The sequence below is a fragment of the Mus caroli genome, chromosome 9 (genome assembly GCF_900094665.2).
Source record: "Mus caroli chromosome 9, CAROLI_EIJ_v1.1, whole genome shotgun sequence".
Lineage (NCBI taxonomy): Eukaryota > Metazoa > Chordata > Mammalia > Rodentia > Muridae > Mus > Mus caroli.
The window spans coordinates 11,390,940-11,406,065 of NC_034578.1; positions in this window are offsets into that span (position 1 = coordinate 11,390,940).

Here is a 15,126-nt window from a genome sequence, read left to right on the forward strand (position 1 = left end):
AGACTGTCCTTGCTGCAATCACACAAGTTTTATTGACAAGAACCAGCACACTGGGGTCAACTTGTATCCCACACAGGGGTAGAGGAGTTTGACCCCGAGTAGCTGGGAAAGGGGGTATTTAAAGGAAAAAACATAACCCAAGGGGATAGGGAGGGCGTTATTGGAAAATACCAGTGAAAAATCACAAGGGGGTACTAAAAATCACAAGGGGAAACTTCCTGCTTCTCAAGATTGTTCTCAAGATTTTAATCTAACTTTGTGGTCGGCCAGTTCCTGGAACAGGGTCTCTGAACCGGCTAACCTACATTCTTGGTGCTAGAGGGTCTGAATTTTTCCTGGTCTTTCATCTCCCCATTTTTTCTAGTACCTAGTTCTAATCATAGAACTAGATTTCAGTATCTTCATATTATTGGTTTTCTTGACTTTCTAAAGCATGATATTGTTGGTGTAGCATCGAAATCTGAATAGCACTCACTCTTACTCTAATAAAGGTAACTAACTTATTTAACACACATGGACCTATAATTAAAAGCAGAAGCAAAAAGCAAAAGGGGTCCCATAAGGGTAGATATCAAAGTAGTCATCTAAGGAGATCTACTAAACCAGCTCTCAAACCATCCCTGATGCACTTCTCTGTCTCTCTGTCGTTGTCTAACCTTTCTCTAAGTTTACTCATGGAGTCTTTAATTACTCCTGAATGGTCTACATAAAAACAACACTCTTCTCTGAGAGCAGTGCATAATCTTCTGTCTTTTAAGAATAACAAATTTAATCCCCTTCTATTCTGTAAGACTACTTCTGGGAGGGAAGTTAAAGACTCTTTAAGCTTGGAAATAGATTGTTCCAGAGCCCTCAAAGCTTTATCCAAGGCTATTTATTCTTAATTCATTAAAGTACTGAGGGGCCTGTATTAGGGCAGCAATGGCTGTCCCAACACTGGCGGCTACCCTGAGACCCAAAATTACTGCTAGTGTCAAAGAGATAGGCTCTCTCTGAAAATGGGTTGGGTGCTTGTCAAACTCATCTTTAGATGGTTCCAGGGCCCACTTCACGTGGGAGGTGTGGATCCAAGCAGAAATATCTTTAACCTTCATCACTGTAGGGGTCATCAAGAGTACCAAGTATGGTCCTTTCCAGCGAGGTTCCAGATTCCCCACTCGATGGCGTTGGACTAGGCTGGTGTCTCCAACCTGGAACTGGTGGGGCACGTCCAGACTCCCAGTCTCATAGGCCTCTTTCAGTTGTTCCCAGGCTTGGTGTCTCACTACCTCAAGGGCCTTTAAGTGGGCAAACAAGGGTTTAGAAAGAACAGCATCAGGATCATATACTCTACCCTACTCAGTGAGTGGTGGTTGTCCCCACATAGGATCTCATAAGGGGTGAGTTTAAATCACCCTGGAGTGTTCCAAACTCAGAACAGGGCAAAGGGAAGGAATGCTGTCCAGTCATTCCTGCCGGTCTCTAAGGCCAAATTGATGAGGGTTTCTCTTAGGGTTCTATTCATCCTCTCTACCTGACCTGAGTTCTGGGGTTGATAAGCACAATGTAATTTTCAATTAATCCCCAGCTGGGTGGCCAGCCCCTGACTTACCTGGGCAACAAAGGCAGGTCCATTATCAGACCCAATTACCTTGGGTATCCTGAATCTTGGGAAGATTTCTTCTAGGATCTTCTTGGCTACCACATTGGCCATCTCAGTCCTGGTAGGAAAAGCTTCTACCCAGCCTGAAAAGGTGTCTATAGACACTAATAAGTACTTGTTGCCATATCTAGCTGGTTTAGATTCTGTAAAATCTACCTCCTAGTAGGCCCCAGGCTGGTCACCCCTGAGCCTCTTCCCAGGAGTATACATGGAGTGTCCTGCATTAGTCATAGCACAGACCTTGCAGCTTTTGACTATTTCCTCTGCCAAGTCAGAGAGTCCTATAACATAGTAGTTGGAGGACCTAACCACACCTTTTAATTTCTTGGCCCCCAAGTGGGTCAGGTATTGTAAGTTGATAACATACTTGTGTCCTTCTTCTCGTGAAGGACTAGTTTTCCTTTTTCTGTTTCTACTACCCCATACGGCGGGGTTTTCTTTGTCAGTCCTAATTTGTCCATAATTTGACGGTCCTCAGGGGTGTATCTAAAACTGGTCTCTCTGATGTCATAATAATCTTTAGGCTCTTTGACTGCCAGGATCATTGTTCCTTGGGCCACCTGTTAGCAGTTAGGTCTACTATCTGATTCCCTCTAGCCACAGCATCTCGAGTTTTCTGGTATCCTGGACAATGTAAAATGGCCACCTTCTTTGGCAAGTGTATGGCCTCGAGGAGGCTCAAAATTTCCTCTTTATTTTTATGTCTTTCCCTGCAGATGTCAACAGCCCTCTTTGTCTGTATATTACTCCAGGTATATGGGCAGTGGCAAAAGCATACCTGCTGTCAATGTAAATGTTGATATACTTCCCCTCTGCCATTTGTAGAGCTTGTATCAAAGCCACAAGTTCTGCTTTCTGGGCCAACATCCCTTCAGGGAGGCTGCTGGCCCAGATCACTTGCTTCCTGTCCACCACTGCTGCCCCTGTCTTCTGCTTACCTTCAACCATGAAGCTACTGCAATCCGTGTACCAGCTTGGACGCCCAGGCCAAGGCTGATCCTTCAGATCATATTGAGTACCAGTTTCTTCTGCCAGAATGTCAGCGCAGTGATGAGTAGGTGAAGAGTCATCAGTCTCAGGCAGTAGGGTAACAGGATTGAGGACAGCAGGGGGAGTGAAGGTCACTCGTTCAGTCAACAAAAGGCTCTGATAATGTGTCATATGAGTGTTGGTCATCCATCAATCAGGGGGCTGCCAGATAATGTTTTCAAGAGTGTGGGATGCCACTACAGTTATTTGCTGTCCCAGAGTGAGCTTATCAGCATTCCTGACAAGCAGAGCTATGGCAGCAATAGCTTTCAAGCAAGATGGCCACCTGCTGGCAACAGGGTCTAACTTCTTGGATAGGTAAACCACTGGCCTTTTCCAAGGTCCCAAAGTCTGAGTAAGGACTCCTCATGCAGTCGATAGTCTTCTTCGAGACTCAGGACCAATACCGTGGAGGTGGGAGTTTCCCATGTCACCTCTGGCCAGGTTCTAGTAAACCTGACCTGGGCCTTCAACTTTGTTAACAAGTCTCTTCCTAGTAAAGGCGTAGGACACTCAGGAAAGGAATGGGTTTCTTGTCCTCTCCCCAGATCTACCGTCTGTGAGGTGGTCCACAGATATTGTTTCTGTCCAGTTGCTCCTATTACTATAGTCTTTTTGTTTTTTTAACTTTCCCAGTGGTTGTTTTAATATAGAATATTCAGCCCCTGTGTCTACTAAAAAGTTCATAGGGGTCCCCTTCACAGTCAGGGTTACCCTAGGCTCGGGGAGGGGGTCTGAGCACTGTCCCCTCTAATCATCTTCTTCTAGGGCCAGTACTTTAGGGGCCCGCCCTTTCTTCCTTGGGCACTCTCTTGCCCAATGTCCTTTTTCTTTGCAATAAGCACATTGGCCTTTCTCCAAGGGGTGCTTCTATCCATTACTACCTATCCTTGGTTTTCTGTTGCCCAGGTTCCCTATATGTCTAGGTCCTGTCTTTTTTTTTTTTCTCTCTCCTACCACTGCAGCCAAAATTCTAGTCAAATTTCTCTCTTGTCTACTATCCCTCCTGTCTTCTCTTTCTTCTGCCTCCTGCGTCTCTCTCTCTCTCTTTCTTCTCTTCCTCAGTCTCTCACTTATGAAACACTTTCTCTGCCTCCTTAACCAAATCCTGCAAGGTATAATCCTGCAACCCTTCTAGCCACTGTAACTTTTTCTTAATATCTGATGCTGACTGCCCTATAAAGGCCATAGCCACCTCAACTTGCTGACCCTCAGAGATTGGGTCAAAGGGAATATAACGCCGATAAGTCTCCATTCAAGAAACACAGGCCCTTGAAGAACCTCTCTTACCTTAGCCAAATTGGTGAGGCATCTAGCAGCTCCTTTCAGCCCTGCCACAAGAGCCCAGTGGTAGACTGTCAACCACTCCCTACCTGCTGTCATATTGGAGTCCCAATCAGGTTGGTTAAGGGGAAACCCAGCATCTTTTTCATTTAGAAGATTGGTTGGCACTCCATTTGCTCCGGGGACATTTTTTCATGCTTCCAACAGGATCCTTTCCCTCTCCTCAGTAGTAAAGAGAACCTATAAGAGCTGCTGACAATCATCCCATGTGGGTTGGTGGGAGTACATCAGAGACTCTACCAATCCTGTCAGGCTAGCAGGATTTTCTGAAAAGGGAGGGTGATTAGTTTTCAAGTTATAAAGATCAGCAGAGGAAAATGGCCAGTACTGAAGAGGTTGAAGGTTGAAGGTTCAGCAGGTCCATGGGAGGTCCGTAGGTACGTAGCGGCAGACTCACAGTTGAGTCTGGTCTGTCCAGACTCTGTGCTCTCTGGCTCCGTGTACCCGCAGCGGTCTGCCTCCCACCGCCCCGAGGGGTAGAGGCTGTGGATAAGGGGGAGGTAGTGGACTAGGCAACTCAGGAGGCTCCTCAATCTGGGGATAGATTTTGGGGCCAAAGGCTTGGCTGGAGGCTCCATTTTGGGAGAAGCCTTAACTTTTGATTTATCCTTTGGTGTTTCATGGAGAGCCAGGACCCGGGAGCCTGGCTTTTGTTCACACACCCAGGGTTTGACCCAAGGCAGGGGGTTCTGAACCAGATCTTGCCACACTGTGATGTATGGTTGCTGACCAGGATGGAATCCAGGTCCTTCCTGAAAAACAATGGCTTTGATCTCAAAAATGATAGTTAAATCAAAAGTACCTTCTGGGGGCCAGCTGACATCAAATGTTGGCCACTACGAAGAGCAAAAAGTCCACCACCGTCCTTTTTTAACTTCTATTGACAAGTTGTGTGCTCTAGCCCTAACTTCAGTCCAATGGCTCAAAGTCAGACTAAGGGGGGTCGTCACAGTCTGTCCCATCGCCAAAGTCACAAATAAGACAAAACAGAAACTCAAGACACTCAGATTAACAGATGTCTGCTTCCACCTGGACAGCCAAAACCACTCAAAAAATACAGAAGGCCATGAGGGCGGATAACTTCTCCTATCCAGGAGAATTACCAAGTCCTCTCTAGTCTCCTGATGGGACTGAGGTACCCCCTGACTTCCCGAGACATCTCCCAGGGTGGCAGTACACTGATCACACACTTTGTGTCCTCCTGAAACACGAGCGACTGCAAAACCAAAAATACAGAACCAGAATTCAGCCAGCACAGAAACACAAAGACACAAAGACACAGACAATATCTCACCTCCAAGTGGGTCTTTGGAGATGAGGGTGGTCGCAAATCCTGGACAAGCCCCTAAAATGAAAGACCCCCGAAGAGGGGAGACCCTCACTCAAGTCTTGGGATGATTCAATCCCCCAAGAACTCATGAGAGACCATCCTTGCTGCAATCACATGAGGTTTATTGACAAGAACCAGCGTACTGGGATCGACTCGTATCCCACACAAGGGTAGAGGAGTTTGATCCCGAGTAGCTGGGAAAGCGGGTATTTAAAGGAAAAAAACCATAACCCAAGGGGGTAGGGAGGGCGTTATTGGAAAATTCCAGTGAAGAATCACAAGGGGGAACTAAAAATCACAAAGGGAAACTTCCTGCTTCTCAAGATTGTTCTCAAGATTTTGATCTAACTTTTGTGGTTGGCCAGTTTCTGGAACAGGGTCTCTGAACCAGCTAACCTACATTCTTGGTGCTGGGGGTCTGAATTTTTCCTGGTCTTTCAATCTTTGACAAAGGAGCTAAAACCATCCAGTGGAAAATAGACAGCATTTTCAACAAATGGTACTGGCTCAACTGGCAGTTAGCATGTAGAAGAATGCAAATCAATCCATTCTTATCTCCTTGTACAAAGCTCAAGTCTAAGTGTATCAAGGAACTTAACATAAAACTAGATACACTGAAACTTATAGAGGAGAAAGTGGGTGTCTCAGTCAGGGTTTCTATTCCTGCACAAACATCATGACCAAGAAACAAGTTGGGAAGGAAAGGGTTTATTCGGCTTACACTTCCATACTCCTGTTCATCACCAAGGAAGTCAGAACTGGAACTCAAGCAGGTCAGGAAGCAGGAGCTGATACAGGGGCCATGGAGGGATGTTCCTTACTGGCTTGTTTCCCCTGGCTTGCTCAGCCTGCTCTCTTATAGAACCAAGACTACCAGCCCAGAGAGGGTCCCACCCACAAGGGGCCTTTCCCCCTTGATCACTAATTGAGAGAATGCCTTACAGTTGGATCTCATGGAGTCATTTCCTCAACTGAAGCTCCTTTCTCTGTGATAACTCCAGATGTATCAAGTTGACACACAAAACCAGCCAGTACAGTGGGGAAGAGCCTTGAATATATGGGCACAGGGGGAAAATTCCTGAACAGAATAGTAATGGCTTGTGCTGTAAAATCAAGAATTGACAAATGGGACCTCATAAAATTGCAAAGCTTCTGTAAGGCAAAGGACACCGTCAATAAAACAAAAAGGCAACCAACAGATTGGGGAAATATCTTTACCAAGCCTAAATCCAATAGAGGGCTAATATTCAATATATACAAAAAACTCAAGAAGTTAGATTCCAGAAAACCAAATAACCCTATTTAAAAATGGGGTACATAGCTAAACAAAGAACTCTCAACTGAGGAATATCGAATGGTTGAGTAGAATCTAAACAAATGTTCAACATGCTTAATCATCAGGGAAATGTAAACCAAAACAACCCTGAGATTCCACCTCACATCAGAATGGCTAAGATCAAAACCTCAGGTGACAGCAGATGCTGGTAAGGATGTGGAGAAAGAGGAACACTCCTCCATTGCTGGTGGGATTGCAAGCTGGTACAATCACTCTGGCAATCAGTTTGGTGGCTCTTCAGAAGATTGGAGATAGTACTACCCAAGAACTCAGCAATACCACTCCTGGACATATACCCAGAAGATATTCCAACTGGTAATAAGAACACATGCTCCACTATGTTCATAGCAGACTTATTTATAATAGCCAGAAGCTGGAAAGAACCCAGATGTTCCTCAACACAGGAATGGATACCGAAAATGTGGTACATTTACACAATGTTAGTACTACTCAGCTATAAAAAAAAAAACCAATGAATTTATGAATTTTTTAGGCAAATGTATGGATCTGGAGGATATCATCCTGAATGAGGTAACCCAATCACAAAAGAGCACACATGATATGCACTCACTGACAAGTGGATATTAGCCCAGAAGCTGGGAATACTCAAGATACAATTCACAAACCACATGAAACTCAAGAAGAAGGAAGACCAAAGTGTGGCTACTTCAATCCTTCCTAGATCAAGGATCAAAATACCTGTGGTTGGAGTTACAGAGACAAAGTGTGGAACAGAGATTGAAGGAATCACCAGCCAGAGACTGCCCCAACTAGGGATCCATCCCATATACAATCACCAAACCCAGACATTATTGTGGATGCCAACAAGTGCTTTCTGGGAAAAACCTGATATAGCTGTCCCCTGAGAGGCTCTGCCAGTGCCTAACAAATACAGAAGGAGATGCTCACAGCCATCTGTTGGACTGAGCACAGGGTCCCCAATGAAGGAGCTAGAGAAAGGACCCAAGGAGTTGAAGGGGGTTAAAACTCTGTAGGAGGAACAACAATATGAACTAACCAGTATCCCCAAGGCTCCCCGGGGCTAAACCACCAACCAAAGAGTACACAGCTCTGCTGGGTATCTCTGCAGGGCATCTCTGCTGGGCATCTCTGGTGGGACTCATGGCTACATATGCAGCAGAGGAGTTGGTCATCAGTGGGAGGAGAGGCCCTTGGTCCTGTGAAGGCTCTATGCCCCAGTATAGGGGAATGCCAGGGCCAGGAAGTGGGAGTGGGTGGGCTAGTGAACAGGGGAAGGGGAAAGGGGATAAGGAGAGGGGGTTTTCGGAGTTAGACCAGGAAAGGGGATAACATTTGAAATGTAAATAAAAAAAATATCTAATAAAATTTTAAAAAAAGAATTTGTAGTTCTGGTCAGCTGCAGCTGAAGAAGTAGCAGTTATCAACAGGAGGTCAGAACCACCAATGAGGAACTTGGATATGCTGAAAAAGTCAGTGCTCCTTAGGTAGAGCTAAAATCTGAGTGGGAATTAAAGAGCTCAGCATCACCGAGAGTCTTCTGGGAGAACTTCCTCAGGGTCAGCAGACAGAAGCTATGGTATCTATGTTGATAGCTAAACTGGATAATGTATAAAGTTTCTCGGATGGCACTGGTTTTGAAGCCATAAAGGAATCAATTGTGTTGTCTAGCTCTGTTTTCGTTTGTTTTGGTTTAGTTTTTTCAATTTGACACAAGATAAAGTCACAAGAGAGGGAATATCAATTGAGAAAAATGCCTCGATAAGATCAGCCTGTAGACAAGCCTGTAGGGCATTTTGTTCATTAGTGACTGATGTGGGAGGGTACACTCCAGGAGGGCTCACCCCTCTGTTGATGATGCTATCCTTAGGCAGCTGATCCTAGGTTATATAAGGAGCCCCTGGGAACCAGTCAGTGAGCAGCACTCCACCATGGCTTCTGCTTCAGTTCCTACCTTGACTTCCTGCTTTGGCTTCCCTCAGAGTATATTATGACCTGGAATATGAGCCAAATAACCCCCTTTGTCCTCAATTTGCTTTTGGTCATGCTTTTTATCACAGCAGCAGGCACCCGAAGACACACATTAAAGGAATCATACACCATAATCATGTAGGATTTACCCTCGTAATGCAAGGTTAGTTTAACATGCAAGAAAGAATAAACAGATCTCCATGAGAAACACATGCAGGAGCATTAACGGCAACATCATTCTTCAGAGCTAAAGCTATATACGGCATCTCCATACAGGGAAACACTGCTCTGAGATCACTCCATACAGGGAAACACTATTTTGAAATCAAAAATAGTAAACAACCATCATATGCTACCACACAGACGAGCTTTAAAAAATGTTCTGAGTGAATGAAGTCACAGCACACAATACATGTCTTTGTGAGCACACATTCTATAGAAAATCCAGAACTGACAATCCCAGAAGGACAGAAAATGGGACAGTGGTTGTCAAAGGCTAAGGTATGCAGGAGATGAAACTAACTGATAATAATTATCATTTCTTTGGGGAATGAAGAAAGTTTTCTTTAAAAAATTTCTAAAGATCACTTGGAAGAATGCTTGTCTAGAGCGTGCAAGACACTGGGTTCTAGTCCCAGCGCCACAAAAAGCCACACAAAAATTAGTAATGGAAGACTCACAACATCATGAATATACTCCAGACTTCTGAGTTGTGCTATGTGATAAAACTTTGTTTAAAACAGAATAATTTCTTAAGCATTGGGCATGATGTGAGACTTGAGTTTAAATCTTAGCTTTACTCATCCAGCATTAAGCACAGCACAGCTCTGCTGGGTATCTCTGCAGGGCATCTCTGCTGGGTATCTCTGCTGGGCATCTCGGCAGACAGAATCACAAGATGTTTGAGGTGTGGAATTACAGCTCCCACAGACCCATCGACAGAGGGGCTGGGAAGGTCAAGATCTGATGTTAAATGGGGTGTTTTATGGGGTGTACTGGGTAGGAAAGGTCTCAGAGATACATGATGGAATGACTGCACAGTGGGTGTGAATCTACTTAAAACCACACAATTTTATACTTGAAATGTTTGCAGCTATTTATTTTATGATGCTTTCCTTTGTGAAATATTTGTTAATTTAAAACAGATCAAGTTAAAAGTATTTTATTCAGATCAGCCCTACCTTCTGAGATTATAGAGCACAATCAATGCCTGAGAGGCCAATTAGGCAATGAAGGTTAGGTCTTCAGGGTTGGAGGGATTTCTCAGCAGTAAAGAGCACTTGCTGCTCTTGCAGAGGACCTGAGTTTGATTCCCAGCATCCACATTGGATGGCTCACAACCTCCTGCTAATTCAGCTCCATAGAATCCAAAACTTCTTTTGGCCTCCCCACTGACATGAACATACTCTGTGTGTGTGTGTGTGTGTGTGTGTCTGTGTGTGTCTCTCTCTGTCTTTCTCTGTCACACACACACACGAATAAAAATAACCCTTTTAAGAGCAAGGGGAGAAGAAAGATGAGGAGAGGAGAGGTTGGGGAGGAGAGGGGTCGATTTTGATCATAAGCTGGAAAATTAGGTGAGGTCAGAGCTTGCTGTGTTCCTGTGAAGAGAACTGTTCAAGTCTCCCCACAAGACACAGTGGACATTGATCTGTCTTCCATCCCCTTAGTACAACTTCTTGAATCCACAATGACTTCTGCAGCTTTCCCACAGGATTACAATGCAGCAGCCTGAGTGGGTATGTAGATCAGTTGGTTGGGGCTTGCCTCATACACAGGAAGCCCTGGGTTTGATCCTCAGCACTGTATAAAGTGAGCATAGCAGTACGCACCGGTAATCCCAGAATTCAGGAGGCAGAGGAGGATCAGGAGTTCAAGGTCATTCTTAGCCAGCCTGAACAATAACAACAACAACAACAATGTAGTAACGGAACAGCACTGTCTAGTCAAGTCAGTGGCACCAAGCCCCTACTACTATCCCGCATCCCATGTAAAGATTCATGAAAAGGCCAAAGAAGCTCCCACCCAAGGGATTGGAGGGCAGACAGAACCCCACCAGCCCATCTTTTGCCACAGTAAACAATAAAAGACTGAATTAAAGCTTCTCTCTCTCTCTCTCTCTCTCTCTCTCTCTCTCTCTCTCTCACACACACACACACACACACACACACACAGAGAGAGAGAGAGAGAGAGAGAATGAGGGGAAGGAAAGAAGGAAGGAAGGAAGGAAGGAAGGAAGGAAGGAAGGAAGGAAGGAAGGAAGGAAGGAAGGAAGGAAGGAAGGGAAAAAATGTAAAAATAAAATATCTAATGCTCTAAGTCATTGGCCCCAAAGCTGTCAATCCCCAGTGGCTGTGAGGTTGCATTGTAGGTGCAGGGTGTTGCTGCTCTGGGATGCAACCACACACTTTCCACCTGTACTACCTGGAGCAGAGACACCACCCCCAGGGTCTTAGCTCCTCCACTATTCAATATGGAACAATCTCATCAGCTGCCCAGGGCTGTAGAAGCTCAGAATGATGTACTGTTATCTTGTTTGCCCCTGCTGTGTGGCTGCTCTCCAGACAAAGTGGATTCCTGTTAAGAGGATTAACATAAGTGCCCCCCCCCCTCAATGTGAAGGGAGCAAGACCAGAGAGAAGACACACAGGCCTTGGTGCACGCAAATTTGATCAGTGTTTCTTCCTTAGTCTTATCAGAAATGACATGGAATGTCACATGATGAATCCTAGCACTCATGCAGGGTATTTTAGTTACATCTCAGTCCCCAGTGACCTTTCATGCCACAGGCACTAGGTAGTCCGAGGTTGAACATAATTTGCATATTATTTGTTAGAAGAAAAGCATCAGACAGGTGCCCTTCTCCTCATCACTCCCCAACAGTTCCTGTTCCCCTTCTGTGACTCACACAGAATGAGATCCATTCAGTAACACCAGCATAAGTGACAACCCCACCTGCCCCCCCCCATTTCTGACATATTTCAAACAATTGTGTTGATAAAGTACACTGTCAAGTATTTGTCTGTAAGAGATTATGTACTCAGTCCTAACACACATGTCAGTGTTCATCAGGGTTCTCCAGAGCTGCGAAATCAGTGGGGTGATTTGCTGATTTGCTGATTGGGAGGCTCAGCGCCCCTAGACACACTAGACAGGATACCATGAGGGCCCAGGGAAGGATTGTAAGTCTGGCCCAATATCTACCCACTGGGGATCCCTGAGGATGCTATTGGATAAGGCCAACACTGTAGTAGACAATCTACTCTACTCAATTCTACAGATTTCTTTTTTAAAAAATGCCTAAGTTTGCAGAGATGGCTCAGTGGTTAAAAATATTTAATGTTCTTGTAGAGAACCTAAATTCTGCATCCATGTCACAATGTCACAACCAGCTGTCATTCTAGCTCCAAGGGATCCGATGCCCTCTTCTGACCTCTTCAGATACATCACACCACCCACTACCCACCCACCACACACCACCCCCACACACACATGCACACACACACACCTTTTTGATAATATACACATACCTAGGTTAATAGTCTACTCAAGTAGACTTAACACCAGCATGTGAGTGTGCCTCAGAATGGCTTGTTCCCACTTTCCATGTGAAGAACAAACGGCTCATTCCCAATTTCTTTCCATGTGAAGGTGCCCCCAGGCCTCAGGGCTGCTCATCCCCTCACACACTAACATGTATGTAACATGTATGTTTCACGTTTGGGAGTATCTACCATAGCACATCCTCAGCCCAGATGGGTAGGAGGAAAGCCTGTTCCCACCAAGTCCAGATGCTTTTCCCTGCGAAGATCCTGGAGTTCTTCCAAAGAGAACAGTGGCCCAATAACTTGCTAGAAAAGCAACCTCAAGGCCCCGCCCCTCTATCCTGATCACAGCACTGTAGGTTTATCATGTGGGAAGATGGCGATGACCTCAAGTTTGAGGAGTAGAAACTTCTAAGAACAAGTCTGACAGGTGCTGTGGCGGAGGAACCTGGGAGCCAGCGTTCTTTCTCTGTGTCCCATGAACATGTATGTGTCTGCTGAAGTGCCACAACGCCTTCTCCAGATGCCTTCCAAGTTCGGATTAACTGCACACTATTAAATGCTCTCCTTGTCTCCTGTGTAATCACTTCATCAAAAAATGGCATTTTCCCTTGTAAAGACAGAATGGCTTAAAATTGTGTTGAGAATCTGAACCTTAATTCATTTCATCTTCACAAGGATTTCAGAGCCCAGTACCTGTGCTAGCATCTCCACAGCCCAGGTTAGGAGCCCCACTGAGTATCCCACTGTCTGTTAAGGAGCTGTTGTTTGCTGTGAGATGGCTTACATACGCTCAGCAACCACTCTACCGCTGAGCTACAGCCCAGCCTTTAATATATATATATATATATATATATATATATATATATATATATATATACTCACATACACACACACATTGAGACTCTATAGCCTGGGCAAGCCTTCAACTTGACATCTTCCTGCCTTGGTCTCATGGAACTGGAATTATAGGCCTGCACCACCAAGGCTGGCTCTCTCTTAACCTCTCAGCTGTCTAGGTCTTGGTTGTGAGGCAACAATCAGTGTCTGCGTCTAGCCTTGGGACCACCTCAGAAGCATCTTTCCACCATCACTAAGCCAAGTAATGTGCTCAGACTACTTCAGCAGCCTTCACCCAAACTGGCCAAGGTTGCCAAGACTGTCAAGGTCCACTGCCCCTGTGTGTGATCCCAAGCCCCACGTCCTCAACTTTGTCTGGCCTGACAGAATAGCTAAGCTTTGACGCTTATGCCCACAGGCTTAGCAGTATTTTGTACAAGGCAGAAACTTGTATCCTCAATATATAAATAAGTACAGCATGTTTTATATTACATGTAGCACCAAAGAAGTTCGGGGGTGGGGCAGAATTGAACTCTATTCCAGAAAACATCTGATCAAGAAAGGAAACAAAGCCAGCCCCTTCCACAACGGAACTGGATAAAAGCACAGTTGGAGCCATGAGGAGGTTGCTGACTCCAGCTCCCCCATGCGCCTCTGGTTCCCACATCTGTCAGTGTAGGTGGTCAGCAGTTAACCAGAAGAGTCTAGAATGAGAGCCTTTCATGGGCTGCCCTCTCGTCCCTGTCGTGAGTCTTAAATTCTGTAGGTAGAGGAGGGAGGCCCTCATGGTAACCAGAAGAGTCAAGAGGAGAGCTCAGCCCCCCATGATCTGACCACCTGCTTTGCAAAAGTCTGCAGGCCCTCAGAGGAAGAGAGTGAGAATGCGCTGAAGAGCAGCTATATGCCAGTCAGTACACTCCCCACACCATCTCTATTAACCCCTCACAATGCCATAGGCGAGGGTTGTACTGGGGAGAATGGTGTGCAGCCTTCTCAGCAAGTAAGTGGAAATGATCATACAGGCTAGGACACCCAAGGGATGAACGGGTGACTGGACTATAGCCTGCACTCGTGTGTGTGTGTGTGTGTGTGTGTGTGTGTGTGTGTCTGTGTGTGTCTGTGTCTGTGTGTGTCTGTGTCTGTGTCTGTGTGTGTGTCTGTGTGTCTTGGCAGTGGGGGTGGAGTGAGGGCAGTAGGAATCAAGTGGCTGGATTACACAGCCTGTGTGTGGGTGGATATGAGGGGTAGATCACAGTCTGCCTGGAACACGTTTTACAGAGGTCAGGACATCAGAGTGGGAACCTCCAAGTAAGTGCTGTCTCAGGAACAGGTGCCCCAAGGTCCAACAGTCTCTATACTGCCCCATTATATCCCTGTGGCAACATATCCCTGGCTGGCCCATAGATGTCTGGGTTTTCTCTGTGATCTAGGGAAAGAAAGGCTTAGTCAATTAGAAATAAAGATGGATCTTTTTCCTCTTCATACCTGTTGAAAGGGTTTAGATTAAACAGGTTGGTTGTAGTATGAAAAACTGACTTTTCAGGATAGATCATGGGGGGGGCAGTCAAAAGCCAGTGATTGAGACATTATAATCACTTTTAAGTGGCCAAAGTTTAAAGACTTTGTGGCCAGCCTGGAGGCTGTAATATTCTTGTCTGCTGAAGGAGCTGAGAGACAATTTAGTGACCTCAGTCAAAAGGACAGTCTCCAGGCTGTTCAAAGGGAACAGCCTTCGTGCTAATGATGGCCTGTGCTTGTACTGGGCTTTCATCTGCCTTCACATTGCTTTTACCAGTAATTATACCTTCCAACCTCTGAGGTAGGTCAAAATTACTGCACCCATTTTACAGGTGAATAAAGAACTTGTGGGCAGGAGGTTGCTGTTACTGAGGCCACACATACATCACCAGCAGGATAGGCAGAGGAAACAGCTCCTTCCCCTCCCCAGTCACAGCTGGGCCTCTCTGAAGAAGCAGGCAGAAGGTTCCTGTGTGATGCCACTTCCAAGGGCCAGTGGACCTGAGCCTTTCGAGGTCGTGGAGAGAAGAGGAGGAGGAAGTGAGGAAGAGACAGTAGAGAGGAGAGGAGAGGAGAGGAGAGGAGAGGAGAG